The 20,206-nt window shown below is 45.2% G+C and overlaps 1 long non-coding RNA gene across 1 annotated transcript; it reads right to left on the bottom strand.

Moving 5' to 3' along the window:
- Window positions 1–1,193: 1,193 nt before the first annotated feature.
- Window positions 1,194–17,860, bottom strand: LOC121291556. Its single transcript, XR_005946027.1, has 2 exons — window positions 17,715–17,860; window positions 1,194–2,130 (listed from the first exon to the last, which is right to left on the bottom strand). It is a non-coding gene; the product is annotated as an uncharacterized LOC121291556 (long non-coding RNA).
- Between the last annotated feature and the right edge of the window lie 2,346 nt (window positions 17,861–20,206).

Raw genomic sequence — 20,206 nt, 5'->3', positions numbered from 1 at the left:
GGCGTGCCTTGTTGCCGTCCGGCGGCAGAGGCCCCCGATGGGAGGCCCTCTACGGAGGTGTCCTCCCCCTTTCTATCGGGGACCTGGGTTGGAGGGTGTTGCATGCAGCAGTCCCCTATAATAAGAGGATGCATAGGTTCACGGACTCTCAGGACACGTGCCCTTTTTGCGGTCTTGTGGAGTCCGTGGACCATGTATACATAGGGTGTTGTAGGCTGCACTCCCTTTTTAGTTATTTGAAAAACCTTTTATTGATGTTTTGTTTGCACTTCAGCCCCACGCTCCTGATCTATGGGCACCCGGTGCGGAAGGGGGTCGGGAAGGAGGAGGACCTCCTCGTGAACCTGCTCCTGGGCCTGGCCAAGTTGGCCATTAACAGGTCCAGGCAGCGGGCGATCGACGGGGGAGTCCTGCCCGATTTTTTGTCCCTCTTCTGCGGCTACGTTCGCTGCCGGATGTCCCTGGAGAGGGAGCACGCGGTGTCTGCTGGCACTCTCGAGGCCTTCCGTGCTCGGTGGGCACCGCGGGGACTGGGGTGTTTTGTTGACCCCTTTAATCACGTTTTGATTTGAAGTTTGTAAGGTTCCTTTAAATTTTTGTCCTTGGTTTTACAGCTGACCTGAATTAGGGGCTGTGCCTGATTTATCCCAATTTTGTTGATTTGATTTTCATTTAGAAGATTATCAAGAGTTCAAATCTCACAATGGCAAACTATAAAACAATGAAACAATTTCTGTGGAGCAGTATCTGTACGCTTCTCACACCCACTTGCAATTCAGGTGGGGACGGTTCTGGCTGTCACACAGCAGCACGTTGCATCATTTTTTTTAGGGACTGAAGAAATAGGTGCGCAGCTCTTGGATGTGGAACTAGAAGTCCTGGTGAAGGAGGTCCAGAGGAGGGTGTCCTGCACCCATAGGGAGAAGGAAGCCATCCTGTTTCTCTCTCCTGCAGTAACTGATGTTGTTCTGCCTGTCTACATGCCCCCCACTCTTTCCTTATCCAGTGCAAGAGGGACCTTGAGCAACTCTGATAAGGTGGTCAGTAATTTGGAGTAGCAGCTCTCTCAGACAATTTTAAGGTGTTATATTTTATTACCCATGGTCAAATATATTTGTATGTGGATGTGTGTATTTCTTATCCTCAGAGTGACTGAGTCAATGATAAATAAATCAGCAGCAAGGTTTTGTGTATTGAAATGAAGAAAGTTACTTTATTTCTCACACACACTTACCCTGAAGGTTAAATGAAAGTTTAATGTCTCATTCACATAACTTAGCCACACTATCGCACACACAAAAAATAGATACAGTTGAAGGTAAAACAGTCATTATAAAATTTAATTTAATTTGCTCTCTGTTTCATTGTGGGTCCTGATGTTTCTTAGTTGAGCTGATGTTTTGGCTGGAAGTGAAGATCTTGAAAAGTAGAGATTTCTCCGTGGCTGCGAAAGTTCTTATAGTAGATCTGCCAGAGGTTGAGAACTCAGGTGAACTTGAGGGGAGGGAGTCCTCTTGCAAGGTACTAGAGCTATATACTTAGGCTGCTTAATTGACTGCAGCAACGGATGGCTCTTTGCAGGACTCTCTCTCTCTCTCTCTGAGGGAGGTTGGTCTTGAAGTCTCTGAAGATGTTTCTCTCTGGGTACTAGATAATCTTTTGTAATCCACAAAAGTGTCTTATGGCTTTTGGAAGCATTCTTGAATTTCAGTCCTTTAAAGTGCAGTTAAAGTCACAATATTGTCTCACCAGTATGGCCGTGACTCAACATTTGTTATTTTTATTAGAAGTGCTTAGAGAATATCTGGAATAAATGTTGCTCGAGAATTGGTAAAGTCTTGACAAAGAAAGTCTTCTGATGTTTCAGAGGCCCTTTTTACAGGTCCAGTGTGAAATGTTATCACTTTAAATGGTAAATATCCCTTTATAAGTGGAGTTTGAAATTGATATCAATGCTTTTGTATACTCACAAACAGCTGGTCGCTGTTAAGAAAAGGCATTATTTGAAGCACAAGCCTCTAAACGCTGTGTGGCCTCTTCAGTGACTGCTGGCAGGCAATAATCAGTTGTTTAGCATGCCCCCAAGATAAAACAGAAAATGTTGGAAATGTTCAGTCGGTCAGGTATCATCTGTAGAGGTAAAAAAAGAGTTAATGTTTCATGGCAAATGACCTTTCATCAGAACTGGGAAAAGTTAGAAATGTAATAGATTTTAAGCAGGTGAAAAGGGGGAGGGAGAAGGCATGCCCTACAGATGCTGCCTGACTAGCTATTTCCAGAATTTTCTTCTTTTATTTCAAATTTCCCACATCCACAGTATTTTGCTTTTGTATCAGCAGGCCTCCAAGTTACCATCGCCAGTGTGGGCTTCAACTAATTGTGGGTTTATCCAGTGTTTCAGTTTAACGCTCCGTCTTGGCCACCCCTTGACCACTTTAGCTCCTGAGGTATCCAGTGGAAATCACCCCAAAATGTCATCCTAGCATATCTTGTGCCCTATTTCATTTCCTTATCAAATAAGACAAAAAGTTCAAAAAGATTAGTTTTTGAATTTTTTTTCTAATATATCCATTCTAAATATCTTAAGCTTTGCCTTTACATGAGAAAAATAAATACTGTAATGAAATTGTTCTTTTAGATTACTTCAATTTGAGAACAGTTAAATTCTCACATGTTAGTTGAGAAGAGAAGATTGTGTTTGATTTGAGGAAGCCATTCGAATAGTTGGTCATACTGTCTTCGACTTGAAGCTCCTAGAGTTAATATCAGTGTCAAGCATAGGTTGGTCAGGTGCTCACCAGGAGACATTGGCCAGTGATTGATTTCAGTTGTCAGGCTTCATTTAAATAAGCTGCCGGCACTAATCAGATTGTTGATAGACAGTCCACCATTTGGGCAGTTGGGAAATCCGGAGGGACAGATTCTCATCTTGTTCCTGCAGCAGCTCCTTACTTGACAGGCTGGGAACATTGGTGCAGATAGGGTGGGGTGAGCGGAGAGTTTAAATGGATCAGCAGATTTCAGTGGCAGGTGAATTTTATAAGTAAACACTGTCGTAGGATGAAATTGTGGAAGCCTTTCATACTTAAGAACTCTTTGGAGTGAATATGCAGTGCCATACCTGATTCTACCTTTCCTGGCCTGCAGTTAAGGATAACTTTAAATAGCTCTCCAACCTGATTCCCTCAGGTGTTATAGAGCTTCTCTTTGAAAAAATTTGAGAGTTTCAGAACTATATTTTTAATGAGCACTTTATCCAAATGCAAGACCATTCACCAGACTTCAGGTGAGTGTATGAATGGAAAACTGTATTTGCACACAGTACCCCAAAGTTTTGGAAAGTATATTTCTTCATAGCATATTTAAGCAGAAGAGTTTTAATCTAATCTTTCTTCCCACTGAGACCACCACTTTACACATACAATCTGGAATCAATTTGGGATCTACCACTGTATACCTAAACTGGCTTGATTTGGACTGGTACAACTGGACACAGTCTAACACAGTGAAGTACAACTCTTATTTGCCAGAGTTGTCAAAAATCAGTGCAGACACCTCCCTGGCCCATTTCCTTTTCCCCGTACCCTCCTGGCCAGTATTTATCACTTTTTGTCCTCTTAATGTTAATCCGTTTTTAAGCAACTGCCTGGATGTAAAGGACCACAGAAATGTAAATCTGTAATGATTATGCAAATATAAAACTCTTTTATCATTTTTAAGAGATGTTGATTTTTTCTTTTAAAACAAAACACCTCATCGAAGAGATTGATAATTTTAACAATAATTATTACATTCATTCATGGGACATGGGTGTTGCTGGTTAAGCTAGCCTCATCGAAGAGATAGATAATTTTAACAATAATTATTACATTCATTCATTCATTCGACATGGGCGTCACTGGTTAGGCTAGCATTTATTGCCCATCTCTAATTGCCCTTGCAAAGGTGGTGGTGAGCTACTTTCTTGAACTGCTGCAGACCACATGGTGTCAGTACACCCACATTGGTGTTAGGGAGAGGATTCCAGGATTTTGACCCAACGACAGTGAAGGAACGGCGATGTATTGCCAAGTCAGGATGGTGAGTGGCTTGGAGAGGAACTTTCAGGTGGTAGTTTTTCATGTGTCTGAACCTTTGACCTAGATATTAGTGGTTGTGGGTTTGGAAGGTGCTGTCTAAAGGAGATTGGTAAGTCCCTGCAGTGCATCTTGTAGCTGCCACTGTGTGTTGGTGGTGGACGGTGTGAATGTTTGTGGATGGGGTGCCAATCCAGCAGGCTGCTTTATCCTGGAAGGCGTCAAGCTTCTTGAGTGCTATTAGAGCAGCACCCACCCAGGAAAGTGGAGAGTGACAGATTTCTGGTAATTTTTTTTATCGATGGGAGGAATACTTTTACTTTAACTAAGTACTGGTGACATGAGCAAAGGAAATCTCTTGAATTACTCACAAAACTTTAGAAACGTAATTATTGAGTGAATCAATGGCAGACATAGTAATTGTCAGTGCTTCAACCATCATGTAATTCAACCAAGTTCTGCACGTTAACTCCAAAGTATCACATTGTTAATATCAGAAGCCACAGTGCTAAATATTCATTAAGGCAGAGTAATAATTATAACACCTTTTGAATTTTTTGAGGCTGTTATATGGTACAGCTTTAGTGAAGCCTCTCCTGTCATATTTAATCCATTGTCAACTCTGTTATGAGTAACTGAAGTAACAGAGATTGTATTGAATCTGTCTGTCTCTCTGAACACATAATGCCTGTAAAGTCAGGGTCAAGCTGTAGATTGCCAGAAAAATGCAGATGTAGCATGCTTAACCAATTCATTTGCAAAACAGTGCAGCAGTCATGTTCCCATCAGCCTTATTTGCTTATTTTCAGGGTCAAGCATTATAATTACAACTAGATAACAGGTCATACAAGATGCTAGTTAGAGTGGCAGGTTCAATTAAAGCATTCAAAAGCACATTAGATGATTATTTGAATAGAATCAAGGGTATGGGAAAACAGCAGGAGGATGTCATTAAGTCACTCATTTGGACAGCCGGTGCAGACACGATGGGCTGAATGGCCTCTTTCTGCACCATAACGATTTTGTGATTATAATAGAAATGGAAAATTCTGGAAATCCTGAGTAAATTAGGCAGCAAAATACAGACTTAATGGCCAGGATTTTCCCTGCATGGGCTGAGTCCTGATGGCTGGACCATAAATGGATCCCGAGTCAGAGGGACTGCAGCCTTCTTCCTGTCAGTAGCCAATTAAGAGGCTGAAATTGGGCCTGCTACCCAATTGAGGGCATTGGGCTGGCTCTCCAGTTTGAGGCACCCTCGCATGGGAGATTAAAAAATGTGTTCCTGTGCCAAGGCCAGGCGGTCAGGCCTTAACAATTGGAAGGGAAAGTGGTGGCGTTGGGACTGCAGGGGGCCCCTTCCTTGCACTATGGAGCTTCTGGCTCCAATGATCCCACCACAACCTCCCATTCCCATGGGGGCCATCCCCATGCAGCTGACGGTCTTTACTTGTGACAGGGGTCCATTCCACTGTTGGCAAATTGCCAGTAGTGGGGAAAAGTGGGTGACAATTAGCCAATTAATTATGTAAATTGGTCATCTGGCTCTGGTTAGTGAGCCAACCCCCTGCCACTCCTGCGGCTGGAAAAACAGCCCGGCAGCAGGACTGTACAGGGGAGCCTTCCTGACCCGGGTCCCTGGAATTTACCGGCTCTCTTTTCAACTCCATGAGACCTCCCAGCTTGATGCCCAGAGCTGGCCAAAATCCCAGCCAATGTTTTCATCTTGGCCATTCATCGTAACTCGAAAAGCTTGGAGATGTAACAAGATTTAAGCAAGTGCAGAGGCAGTGAAAAGGTTGGAGGTTGATGGGGTAGTGGGTAGGGGAAGAATGAAATGGAAGCTCTCTGGTTGGGTAGAAGGCAGGAGAAATTGATTGTAAAAATGGATGATGGTGCAAGGTAGAAGGCAATGGTAACAGGACAAGTAAAGAGACAAAAGATGGGAAAAGCAGAATCATCGCCAAAACCAATCGCAAAGAAAAAAATGGGGGAAATCGAGGTTATGAACTGAAATTGTTGAACTGAATGTTGAGTCCAGAAGGATCTAACTGAAAGATAAGGTGCTGTTACTCGAGGTCACTTTGAGTTCACTGAAGCAGTGTAAACAGGCCAAGGACAGAGAGGTCAGAGTGGGAGTGGAATACTGAATTAAAAAGACAGGCATGGTCACACTTGCAGACTGAGCAGAGGTGTTTTGCAAAATGCATTTAGTCTCATGACTATAGAGGACACCATGTCATGAGCAGCAAGTGTGGCATACTAAATTGAAAGAAGGACAAATAAATCGTTATTTCATCTACAAGGAGCTTTTTTTGGGTTTTGGATGGTGTGAACGGTAGTCTTGCACCTCCTGTGCTTGAATGGAAAGGTGCAATGGGAAGGGGAGGGAATGTTGGTGTGATTTGAGAAGGAGACTAAGGTGTTTCAGATGGAATGCTACCTTCAGAATGTTGAAAGAGGGCAGGAGAATGGGGGGCTAAGATACGACCTCCCGCTGAGGGTGAGAGAAATGATGGAAGATGATCCATTTAATAGGGAGGCTGGTGGGATGAAAGGTGAGGACAAGGGAACCCTATCATGGTTCTCAGGGTGAGCGCAGAATTGTGAAAAAAGAACAGACAGTGTCTAGGCCACTGTCAACCACAGTGGAGGGAGTCCTCAGTTGAGGCAAAAGGACCACGTACCAGAACTGTTAGTATGCAAGATAGAATTATCAGAACAGAGACAAGGAAACTGGGAAAGTAAAGTAGAGTGTTTCCAGGAAACTCTGGGAGTGAGTGGGCTTCTCGTTGCTACTGTCCAATAACCTATGTAGAGATGGAGGCTGAGAAGTTGAGGAAAGGAAGAATTGGACGTGTGAAGGTGAGGAAAAGGTCAAAAATTGGAAGCCTGTCATTTTAATTCTCCACCCCACTTCCACTCTGAGCCTTTTGTCCTCAGCCTCCTACATTGTGCTCGGGAAGCTTCATATAAGCTTGAGGAATAGGATTTTATCTTTCAATTTGGCACTTTACAGCTCTCTAGACTCAACATTGAACTAATTTGCTCCGTAAGTATTGCTAGCCATTTCTACAAAAATGCAAAATAATGGCAGTAACTTGCATGTATACATAGTGTTCACCCTCAGTTAAATGGAAGTTGTTCAATTTTAATAATACAATGGGCAGATAATGCTTGCAAATCCTAAACTGAAGGACATTGAAAACTCATATTTGCTGATGTAAGCTCTCAATATTTGTACGATTATTTTGTGTGTAAGATTATTTTGGCTCTCAATTTTTGGAAGTTTAGAGTGATCATTTTTTGATAATTAGTATTTTCAGGTAATTTGAGATACAAAACTACCTAAAATGCAACATTTTAAAGTCTTCCCTTTTAGTGAGTGAATAATGGGTGTTGGGGGGGCTACAGTGGAGAATGGTAGTGGGGAAGAATAAAAAGGTGAAAAAATCTAAATGGTGCATTGCCACTCAAGTTCTTACAACCTTGTGCAACAGCTCTTGCTATATGTTCATAAAGGGGATAAATAAACAGAAAATTCTGGAAAAACTCAGCAGGTCTGGCAGCAGCTATGGAGAGAGAAACAGAATTAATGTTTTGAGTCTGTATGACTCTTCAGAGCTGAAAAGAGCTAAAAATGTGATTGATTTTATACTGTTTAAGAGGGTTTGGAGCAAGTGGAGCAAAATAGAAGGTCATGGATTGATGGGAGCTCAGGAGATATTTGACAAAGATATCATAGACACAAGACAAAGGAAGTGTTAATGGTAGAGTTAGGGGCTAAGGAAGGTGCTGATAGTGGCATAAAGGTAAGATAGCAGAAAGTGTAAATTGCATAACAAAGGTCAGCACTCTGTGAAAGCAAACCTTAAGAATAAATGACAGACTCCCTGTTGAGGATGGGGGTTGCTGTTGAGGAAACTAATTAGATTAAAACAGTGGTCAAGACGGAGGAGAGAGTTCATGGTCTGAAGTTGTTGAACTCAATGTTAAGTCCAGAAGGCTATAAAGTGCCCAATCGGAAGTTGAGGTTCTGTCCCTCGAGTTTGTGTTGGGCTTCACTGGAACGTTGCAGCAGGTCAAGGACAGACTTGTGGGCATGAGAGCACGATGGTGAGTTGAAATGGCAAGCAACAAGAAGATCTGAATCAGGCTTACGGACTGTGTGAAGGTGTTCCTCAAAGCAGTCACCCAGTCTGCATTTAATCTCCCCAATGTAGTGGAGACAGCATTGGGAGCAACAGGTACAGTAGACCAAATCGAAGGAGGTGCAAGTGAAGTGCTGCTTCACCTGAAATGAGTGTTTGGGGCCATGGATGGTGAGGAGGGAGGAGGTAAAGGAGCAGGCATTCCACATTCTGCATTTGTACGGGAAGGTGCCGTGGTAAGGGGATGAGGTGCTGGGAGTGATGGAGGAGTGGAGCAGGGTGTCAGGGAGGGAACAGTCCCTGCGGAATGCTGATGGGTGGGGGTGGGTCGTGGGGGGAAGATGTGTTTGGTGGTGGCATCATGCTGGAGTTGGCAGAAATGGCGAGGGGTGGTCCTGTGAATGTGGAGCTGCTGGGATGAAAAGTAAGGACAAAGGGGACACTATCATGGTTCTGGGAGGGAGGGGAAGGGGTGAGGTCAGAGGTGTGGCAGATGGTTTGAGGGCGCTGTCAACTACAGTGGGAGGAACCCTCAGTTCAGGAAGAAAGAAGACGTCAGAAGCACTGTTTTGGAAAGTAGCATCATGGAGGAACTGGGAGAATGGGATGGCGTCCTTGTGGGAAGCAGGATGTGAGGATCTCTAGTCGAGGTAGCTATGGGAGTCGGTGGGCTTGCATTAAATATTGGTAGATAGTCTGTCACCAGAGTTGGAGACAGAGAGGTCAAGGAAGGGAAAGGAAGTGTCGGAGATGGGTCATGTGAGGGTGAGAGAAGGGTGAAAATTGGAAGCAAAATCGATAAATTTTTCCAGGTCCAGGCAAGAGCATGAAGCGGCACCGATACAGTAATCTACGTACCGGAAAAAGAGCTGTGGGAGGGGCCCTGAGTAGGACTGGAACAAAGAATGTTCCATATACCTCATAAAAAGACGAGCTATAACTGGGGCACATGCGGAAACCTGTAGCCACATCTTTTATTTGGAGGAAGTGAGACAAGTTAAAGGAGAAATTGTTCAGTGAGGGAACAAGTTCAGCCAGACGGAGGAGAGTGGTGACGGATGGGGATTCTTTGGGCCTCTGTTCAAGGAAGAAGCGGAGAGCCCTCAGACCATCGTGGTGGAGGAACTGGACGTCCATATTGAAGAGGTGGCAGTTAGAGCCAGGAAACTGGAAATTTTGAAATGATGTAGGGCATCAGAGGAATCAAGAATGTAGGTGGGAAGAGACTGGACAAGGAGAGAGACAGAATGGCATCAAGATAGGAAGAATTGAGTTCCGTGGGGCAGGAGCAGGTTAACACAATGAGTCAACCAGGACATTCCTATTTGGGAAGGAGATAGAAGAGGGCTGTGCGGGATTGGGAGACTGAGGTTGGAAGTTGTGGAGGGAAGATCTCCGGAGGAAATGAGGTCACTGTACATAAAAGGGGCCTGTGCAGTTACCAGTTCCTTTTCCATTCTCACAGAAGAATTTAAAACAGTTTTGTTCAAAAATGCATGACTTAAACATTCAGATAGGCTGTAATTTGCTGACTTCATTGGTGTTGAAAGCTTTTCCATTTTCTGTTGTCCCTGCATCCACATATCCATGATGCTCTATCAGAATGTTTCAAACAAATCTCATTCGATCTTTAATGAAACTAGTCAGTTCAGTAGTAACCTTTGCCTAGGTAGGTTTGGGGTTGTCAGAGTTGCCCATCCCCACAAGGCCGGCAGTCAATTAGATTCTTTAAGGGTAGTTGGAGGAGGTGACAGGAGTTTTCCGTTGGTGTCCAGTATCGGTAGCCAATGGTGGTGAGGGGGAGAGGGCTTGTGGTGGGGGGTTTCTAACTACCTCGAGGCAGGAATTCAACAGTAGGCCAGCGGCCAGCATTCTGGCAGACCCATAGGCTCTTCCTGCCTGCCTGGGTGGGGGGCTGCCAAAGGCCACTCTGTACAGTGATTCCCTCCCCATCCCCCACACTGGGGGCCTGGTTCCTTTTTCTTTTTTACATTATACATTTTTTTAAATGTTGGTGGGAGGGCACCTTCATGTTGAAGCACGCTCTCGGTTACTTACCCTTCACTGCATCCTGCTGCTCCTCTCAAGCTGGAAGGCTTCTGATAAACCCCCACTCCCCCCCACCCCATCAAGGTCCTAGAGCCTGCCCACTGCCATTAATTGGACAGGGTACCTGTTTCCATGCCAATTCAGGGGGTACACCAGTCATAATTTCCACATGTGACTGTTTCCTCCCAGGGGCAGGTTCAGAACCCAGAAACATTCCCAGATCCCTTTTTATTTTTAAATGCTATACATAGTGAAATAAACGATTGAAAGGTAAACATGGGCTGAGGGTAGAAACTAAACTAAGATTTAAAAGTATTATTTTAAAAATATATGGAATTCCTTATCATCGTGGAGATATTTGACATTCAACGAATGCAAAACATACTCTTTCAGGGTCAGTGAGGTTGTTTAGCGTAATTAGGAACTTAATGCACCACTAAAATCCCTGCTGTACCTCTTTCAACAAATGTTTAACATTTTCAAAGGTTCCTGTGAGACTAAGAGCGTAAATGAGCAAGTTCTCCTCAGTTTAGTGACTTCTAATTGATTATGGGGGGACCAATTGATTCTGGGGGGACCTCAACAGCGCTGCCTCTGGAGAAATGTAGAATCACTGACAGCCCCTGGATTTCAGTGGGCAGAATTTTTAGGTCGGTGGGCCCAAGATTGGCCGGGGAACGGACTGCCGACTGCGATCGGCCCCTGACTGTGATTTCGCGCTGGCTGGCCAATTAACAACCAGCTAGCGTGAAGCCTGTGCTGAAATGCTCAGCGCTGCCAGGGTGGGGGTGGGAGGAGGGCAGGCGCTGACATGGGCGCGGGCAAGCACGGAATAAAAGCTCCCTGGAGGCCGAGAGCTGCCTCGGAGAGCCGAAGACTTGAAAACAATTGAATAAAGTTTTTAAAATCAGGAAAAAAAATGTCCAAGCATTACAGTCAGTCACTTGAGCATATACATGATAAAAATGCTGGCCATAGGTTTTTAAAAAAATTTTTATTTAATAACGGAAACCTCATCCCGCCCATGAATGAGGTTTTGTGAAAAGTCCGCCTGACCAATTCACCCGCCCGCCAACCTTAATGTTGTATGGACTACAAAAAATCAGAGACAATTGCAAATTTAATTACACTAATTGGCCTCTTAATTGTCGGCGGGCACGCTTCCAACTTTTGTTCGCCAACCGAAATTTCGCAAGCTCGTGGGATGGTGTTGGGATGCTCGCCCGACATCTTCTCATGTGAGTTCGAATGCGCACTCACGCCAGCCTAAAACTTCGGCCCCATGGTTACCGAGGAATGTGCTGATCCCAGGGACTGCATTTTTACTGCAGGTGTGGGAGATAGAAATTGGGACTGGTTCCTGGCCCTGAACACCACCACCACCCCTCCTGCGTGCCCCCCGCCAAGCGGAAACAGTAAATGGGTCCTGAGTTTCATGGAAGAAGCCCTAAATTGACACTGATTTGGAGATCGATTAATGGGACACAAACTGAGGTGGACTACCCAAGTGTGGGCCCAATTTAAACTGATCTTCAGCAGCCATTGTTGTGGCTGCTATTTGAGCAGTGATACTGCAGAGTGAGCGATCGCAGAGCATTTAGTTTGCACCATGTCTCAGAAGAGCCAGAGGCCTGGCTGCCTTCCATGTGGTCAGGTGGCTGCCCAATTGTGCTTCGCAGCATTGCCCTTGCTGTTATGTCTCCATGATGCCAGGCAGGTGATGACGCCCTGCAGCTTCTAAACGTTTACTGCAAGCTCTCTCCACACCAATGACACCTGTTTCCAAGTGGACAAGTCCCCCTCTGCGCTGTTCACCCTTTTTTGGGGGCCCAGCTAATTCCCTGCCAACTGTGTGCCAATCTCCATTTGCCTGGCCTGCCCCAGACACTGCATGCAGGCCATGCACCACCCACGAAAATCACAACACCCCCACCCTCCATTCGTCAATTCTTAATGAGCTCTTCAACTAACTTAATTGGTCTTAATCCTGGAGTGGGTTGGATCACGGGGGGGCCCTTTCACCACCCTGATGAGAATAGAGAGAGCCAGGAATGATGTCAGGATGCTGGCTGGTGCTGGTATTTTCGACCCCTGCACAGGAGGAGCCAAAATTTCAGCCCCTGAAATCGCCATCGAGTTCGGAGGAGTAAAGACAATGAAAGTTTCCCACAAAATCTGAGCCAAAGTATATTAATAGGAACAATTTATAACGCTTGTTTTGTCTCAAGCCTAGATAAAGAAAGCAGAATTGGCAAGTGAATGGAAATTGTGAAATTTGTGACTTGACAAGATTTGTATGGTTGAGATTGTTTGGCTGTCAGTGTAATTTCAACCCACAAATCACCTGCTTGTGTATCTGTGTAATAAGTCACTAGAATCATTGACTCAGACATAGGATACAAGTCTAGTAAATCTCTGCTCTTTCTCCTGGAAAAGTTAATTTCCTATTATGGAAATTTCATGGTATTTACTGATTTAGGGCCTCCAACCTATATAAGCTCACCAAAAGGTACTGGATCAAAATATTGCCAATGGTTAGCTTGTGATATCATTTCTGAGCCATTTTCTAAAATTAACATTATGATACCAAAGGCAATTATTTTTTATGCTTGACACTAGTCCCACAGAATATCTGGAGGAAAGGCTTATTACATTGAAAATTTAGAGCGATTACAAGAATTTGACCTTCAACAGTGTTCTTTCAGGATGTACTGAGTGAATGTTTTTGAATTTTAGCTCAAAATGATTCATTATTATAATAACTCAACATGAAACAAAAATCAAAAATCCCAGTACCATATTCAAATCGTTTATGTGCTGAACAAGAAAGGTAACAGCTTGTGTCTTTCCCTGAGTTGTAGGAATTTGCATTGCAAGATAAGAGGTCTGATATCTATAAGGAAATTTGCCTTGTATAAGGTCACAAATGGGGAGGCTCAGCTGAAATTTTTTTCAGGAAACTAATTTCTGGGTTTGGTTATGTCAAGGTGTACTCCTACCTGCCTACTCTGACCCGAGTGAGAGAGGTATGTCATTCTGCCCAATCAGGAGCTTATTAATCAGTAGTGAAATGGAAGGTAAGTGCCAATGTTGAAAAGAGCAAGTAGCATGTGTACTTTCATGCTGCTGTATCCAGCTATCACTAAGTGAGCAGTTTTTGATGCTTGGGACCATTCTGCAGCCTTTTCTCTCATAAATTAAAATCCTGACATGTACTAATTTTGCTCCTTTTCTCTATCCTCTATACCCGCAGTTAAATGCTCCCTATAATCAGAATATAACACTGAAGAAGGGGATCCGACCTATATCTTGTACATTTAAAGTCTGGATCCGCTCGTTCTATAATTGTTTAAACATAAGTTCTCTGAAATTCCTGGGAATTCTCTTTGCCAATGCAAGCTTAAGCGCTTGAACTTCTATCTACCCAAACTTAAGGCCATGACTCTCTTCTAAATGTTGGGATGGATCAGCTGCCTAGGCAGGTATTACCTAAAGTGGACTTGAGTGCCATTAGCTGCATTATGTTTTTCGAAGGCGGAGCTGCCTACTGCATGAGGTTTCTCTTCTGGTCCAAATAAAAAGAAAACTTTAAAAACAATTCAGTTCCTAACAGAACCATTGACCCCACAGAAATAACAATAATCAATACCCTCTGTTGAGGAATCTGCTAGAGTTTTGGAGCTCCCTTGAAGTGATGCAAATATAAGATCTGTCCATTCCTCTTCATTCAATTGAAATTTCAAAGAACAGCATAGCTGGACACAATCTGGCATAACTAATAGACAGAAATCTTGCTTTCCTCCTCCTAGAGTTAAGTGGCCATGTTATTTATTTAGATTCCCTGCTATTTGAACTATGCCAGCATATTTAATATTTGTCCACTTAAAGTAAGCTAGTAACTATTGTTAATCGCTGTTTAGCAAAGGAGACTAGTTTCATTTGTGGATAGACAGAAAAATTCACAGAAGACACCTAAAAAGTACAAAACTACGTTGTTACACATCTTGGCGTGGTTACATATGCCCATGCATATTAGCATATATACTTCTGTCACTGCTTGTGTATTCAATTGACTTGGACTGAGCAGGAAAAATAGAGGCTCTTGTCATGGAAATATAATAATTTTCATAATATTGTGATTTATTGTATAAGTGGGGTTTGGATAGTGTCTGTGTATATGTGTGTATGTATGGGATTTAATTGAATTGGAGACAGCATATCTGGTGGCTTTGAGTCATCAAAAACGAAATTAGGTTTGAAATGCTAAGTACATAAACATGGCTGAAGTTTTAAAATGTGAGGTGTAAGGAAAATTTGCATTTTTAGATAAATCAGAGTAGATTGAATTTCAAAGAGATGGTAAGATGCTTCACTTATCCAGAAGAAGCTAAGCCAACCGGTGCGTTTATTTTTCTCAAAGGTTACTGATAAAATTAGCACCAGGAAAGATTTATATTATGAGAAAAGTAAAGTTGCAAAAACATATGGGAACAATGAAATTTTCATTTAAAGGGAGAAACATATATAAAGGAGATGAGGCTATGTGTAAGGGGAGAAGGAATTCTAAGATATAACACAAGTGTGAACAAGCCTCCAGCCTCTTTTTTAGTTGCTGCCTGCAGGAACCAAAACTGAGAAAAATCATTTCCCATACTACTATCCAGAGTATTGCATTGCTTTGCCTGGGTCTATTTAAATCTATTTGTTTTTACAGTTGCCTTAACAAAAGTGTAACTGGGAGCCAGATTAATTCGTGGTTTTAGGAGTTATTATAGTAGTAATTTATAGACCTATGTATGTGCTTGAATTTTTTTTCTTTTGCTAATAAATGCTTAATTTTCTAAAAGACTTTGAAGCCGCGGCAGCCTTATTACTTCTGAATTCAAGGCACACATCTCAAAATAAAATGCAAATTACAAAACAGTTGTGACCGCGTGATCAATTTTCCCTCGTGGATTTGATCCGCTTGGCACACATCATCCACCACGTCATAACAATCTGGTATGTGAGAGCAGAACATCCTGCACGATTGATGAAGGACCTAATAGTAATTTGTTTTAATATCTACTAGTTGGAAGGAATAGTGGAACAGTGTATTTCTGTGTGTACCTTATACCTACTACTGCTTTTTATCTTATGCATGTTTCACTTTGAGTGAATATAGACTGTTGACTTAATAAAAGCTTGGCCAACCTTTTCACTTGGGGCCCACATTTTAAGATTTTTTTCACTCAAGGGACTGATGATCAAATTTTAGAAAGATAAAGTTTGGCACAACATTAAACATGAATTCAAAAAGGAACTGAGATGGAAAAAGAAACAACTTTCTGAGCAAAAAACAATGGGTAATAAATAAAGATGACCGTGAGAGTATGTGTGCCTGGCTCACTCCCAGTCTCGGGTGCTCACTAACCCTCGTGGACTGAGAGTTCATGTTGGTGTGTGGGGGTGAGGGTGAATGAGAACCCTGATATTGGGATTGAGCCAAACTTATGCACACACACTCTGCTCCCGCACACACATTCCCCTCACACTCTCTTTCCCTCTCCCCCTCACACTTTCTCTCCATCTCTCAACCCCTCATACTCTCTTCTCCCTTTATCTTCCCACTCACTCTCACTTCCTCCCTTCTCACAGTCATCTCTCCCCTCACACTCTCTCTCCTTCCCTCCCTTCACACACACTCCCTTCACACACACTCTCCCTCTCCCCCTCACACACTCGTGCTCTCTCTCCCCTTTGCTCTATCCTCCTCACACATTGTCTCTCTCTCTCCCTCCCTCACCCCATCTCTCCCTTACCTCCTCTCTCTTCCCCCCTCACCCTCACTCTCCCCCCCACCCTCTCTCTCCCCCCCACCCTCTCTCTCCCCCCCTCACTCTCTCTCTCCCCCCCTCACTCTCTCTCTCCCCCCTCACTCTCTCTCTCCCCCCTCACTCTCTCTCTCCCCCCCTCACTCTCTCTTCCCCCCCTCACTCTCTCTTCCCCCCCTCACTCTCTCTCTCCCCCCCTCACTCTCTCTCTCCCCCCCTCACTCTCTCTCTCCCCCCCTCACTCTCTCTCTCCCCCCCTCACTCTCTCTCTCCCCCCCTCACTCTCTCTCTCCCCCCCTCACTCTCTCTCTCCCCCCCTCACTCTCTCTCTCCCCCCCTCACTCTCTCTCTCCCCCCCTCACTCTCTCTCTCCCCCCCTCACTCTCTCTCTCCCCCCCCTCACTCTCTCTCTCCCCCCCTCACTCTCTCTCTCCCCCCCTCACTCTCTCTCTCCCCCCCTCACTCTCTCTCTCCCCCCCTCACTCTCTCTCTCCCCCCCTCACTCTCTCTCTCCCCCCCTCACTCTCTCTCTCCCCCCCCTCACTCTCTCTCTCCCCCCCTCACTCTCTCTCTCCCCCCCTCACTCTCTCTCTCCCCCCCTCACTCTCTCTCTCCCCCCCTCACTCTCTCTCTCCCCCCCTCACTCTCTCTCTCCCCCCTCACTCTCTCTCTCCCCCCTCTCTCTCTCTCTCCCCCCTCTCTCTCTCTCTCCCCCCCTCGCTCTCTCTCTCCCTCCCCCTCGCTCTCTCTCTCCCTCCCCCTCGCTCTCTCTCTCCCTCCCCCTCGCTCTCTCTCTCCCTCCCCCTCGCTCTCTCTCTCCCCCCCTCGCTCTCTCTCTCCTCCCCTCGCTCTCTCTCTCCCCCCCTCGGCCGCTCTCTCTCTCCCCCCCTCGGCCGCTCTCTCTCTCCCCCCCTCGGCCGCTCTCTCTCTCCCCCCCTCGGCCGCTCTCTCTCTCCCCCCCTCGGCCGCTCTCTCTCTCCCCCCCTCGGCCGCTCTCTCCCTCTCTCCCCCTCGGCCGCTCTCTCCCTCTCTCCCCCTCGGCCGCTCTCTCCCTCTCTCCCCCTCGGCCGCTCTCTCCCTCTCTCCCCCTCGGCCGCTCTCTCCCTCTCTCCCCCTCGGCCGCTCTCTCCCTCTCTCCCCCTCGGCCGCGCTCTCTCTCCCCCCCCTCTCCCCTCTCTCTCTCCCCCCCCTCTCCCCTCTCTCTCTCCCCCCCCTCTCCCCTCTCTCTCTCTCCCCCCTCTCCCCTCTCTCTCTCTCCCCCCTCTCCCCTCTCTCTCTCTCCCCCCTCTCCCCTCTCTGTCCCTACTCACCCCCACATTTTCTCTGCTCCCCTCAGACTCTTGCTCCTCCCAAAAATATCCCTCCCTTCTGACACACTCTCTCCCCCCTACAATCTCTCTTCTATCCCCCACTCTCCCTCCCAAACCCTTACACTCTCTGCCCCTTCCCACTCTCTCCCCACCCCACACACTATCTCGGTCCCCTTCACGCTTTTTCTCTCTCTCCTCACGACAAACTCTTCCCCATCCCCCTTCCACCACCCCCCCCCCCCAACACTCGATCTCTATCACACAATCTCTAGTCACTCGCTTACTCAGACACCGGTGGGCCCTGCTCTGTCTCACCTGGGCTCTGCTACCGTTGCCTCGTGCTCTGATCTGGCCTCCCACTGCTCCAGCTGTCTCACGCTCCGATCCAGCCCCTGCTACTCCAGCTGCCTTGCGCCCTGATCTGCCCTGCCTGGCACCCACTTCTTTGGCTGCTCCGCGTCCCCTGCCTGGGCCCTGCCACTCTGGGCTGCCTGCCCTGCTGGTCCAATCACAGGCTGGTTTTTCTCTGCATTTTCTGTTGATAGGCTCAGTGTGAGAAACCAGCCTGTGATTGGATGAGCAACTTTACAGTATTTTTCAAATATCAGTCTGTTGAATGCCCAGCAAGTTTGGCGGCCAAAGTCAGAGGCCTTGGGGGCCACAACCAGCCCACTGGCCGTGAGATGACAAGCCTGACTTGATAATTGTAATTAAGGCCTTCTTAGCAGTGGAATGGTAATAACGTCATGTATTATTTAAGTACAAGTTCTGATTAATATTTTCAAGGAAGTATTGTTTCCTTGAACTTAAAATGCACGCTTTTTAATTGAACATTTATGTAATCTGAACACCACAGAGCAGAGTTGACAATATACAGAGTCATGGAACATAGTTCCAGTTAATATACTCACTGAATAGACAAAGATTAGAACCTCAATATGTTGTGCAGAATCTATTATAACCTGCTGTAAAATAATATTGGTAACTCCATAGTACCGTAAATCTTAGCAAACCCTTTAACGATTTTCATGCCTGTAATGGTTCGCTCTTGAAAAAACACCCCTGGTTTTCATTCAAGGCTACTGCACAGACAGGGAGGATGAAAATCTACCCCATAAAGTCTTTTTAACATTGCACAGTGATCAAAAGTACTTCTGTGGTTGTACAGCTCTTTGGCATGCCATGAAAAGTGCCATGTAAATGCAAGCTTTTTTTAAAATGGATGCTTGGCAAGCAATTCCAGCAAGTAGAGATATTAACATTATTCTAAAATCAATTATAGACAATCAAAATGATGCCTGTCTAGCAGTCAGTTAAAAGCAATAATTCAATCAATTTGACTGTTTATGGCATCAGAGCACTTGCCTAAAGTACTGCTTTATAATTTACTGCTAGACACCTAGGGCTGAATTTAGTTCTGAGGTTGGATCCCCAATGCTGGGTGCATTTCCCAGAGCTGACCCCTATGTCGTGTTCAAGCCTGATGCCCGACATGATATTTAACGACCAGTCTAAATTAGTGGCAATCGTTGATGCTCGCTGTCCAATTTAGGATAGTGGGTGAGCTTCCAAGGGCGGAAGGTCTATAGGATGTCCTGCAGCACTGGGAGATCAACAGACCTACCATCAGAGGTTTTCGCTGGTGATGTAGATTGGAAAGAGAGTGCGCTTCAGGATAGAGTTCCTCTGAAGACGGTTTATAAATTTTTTAACTAAAAGAAAATCCAAACCTGCCAGGCTATCATCGTGAAGGGAATAACCCCTCAACTGGACAGCCAGTGGCCAGAGTTGTGGCCCTAGGGCTGTGGTGGGTGGGGACGGAGGAGGGGGTGATCCTGGCAGGTTGGAGCACAGCCCTCAACACTACCTCTTCCCCTGACAGTCTGTTACCAGGAGGCCACCACCTTTTGGCATGTTTCTGCCTCAGTGGAGGGTGTGCATGCTGATTGCAAAATTGCAGTTAATGTCTGAAGAGTGGACTTAATTGGCCCTTTAATTGGCTTAATGACTGACCTGTCACTTGGAAGTGAGTAGCTGTCATTCTCCTGATCCTGCCTGATTGAAGCAGAGAAGGGTTCATGGCAGGAGACCGACATGCCAGCTGGTAGCGGGAAATTACAGGCACACTTGTCTCCGGTCCTGCCTCTTCAAGTGAATAAAATGTCTGCCCTATTGTCACCTTCCTTCATATTTGCTTGATGTAAAAATACTGCCATCTTTTGAAAAGATTTCTAACATTTCATTAACTTTAATAGTGGGCAAGTATGTTTTTCCAGGTAAAGCTGTGATTTTCCCTTGTGAAATTTCAGATTTTAATTTTTAAAATACAATGTTTACACTGGTTCAAGGGGTTGGGAGTGTGTTGGTTACAGAACGGTATCTCTTAAAGAAGTTTTCATAGTCTTCAGTAGGATAACTGTAAGTCTTTAATAACAAACAGAACAACAATAAAGGGTACAGGCTTAGGTCTTAACATGTCTTTGCTCAACAGTGCACTGGGTCATGTGCCTTTTTAATCTCATTGTGTGGATGGTACTGTACTCAGTCCCACATTTATCCTGTATGTTCCAGACCCTTATACTATGCAAGGGTCTTTATATTGCAGATATGCCTACCAGAAATAAGAGTTGTGCTTCAACTCTAAGTCCTCCTCCTCCCTTTGGTCCCATACCCATGTTGGCGACCATGAACTTCCATTGGATTGGTCCATGATTCTGCTTGGCAAAGTACTGCAGTGGTTTGCCATTGCGTTCTACAATATGGCTGACTAGGAAACTCGCCTGCTATTGCCACCTGCCATCAGGCTC

The sequence above is a fragment of the Carcharodon carcharias genome, chromosome 19, assembly GCF_017639515.1.
Source record: "Carcharodon carcharias isolate sCarCar2 chromosome 19, sCarCar2.pri, whole genome shotgun sequence".
Taxonomy (NCBI): domain Eukaryota; kingdom Metazoa; phylum Chordata; class Chondrichthyes; order Lamniformes; family Lamnidae; genus Carcharodon; species Carcharodon carcharias.
Note: the sequence above shows the minus strand (reverse complement) of the source record. Positions and strands in the feature narration are given on the sequence as shown.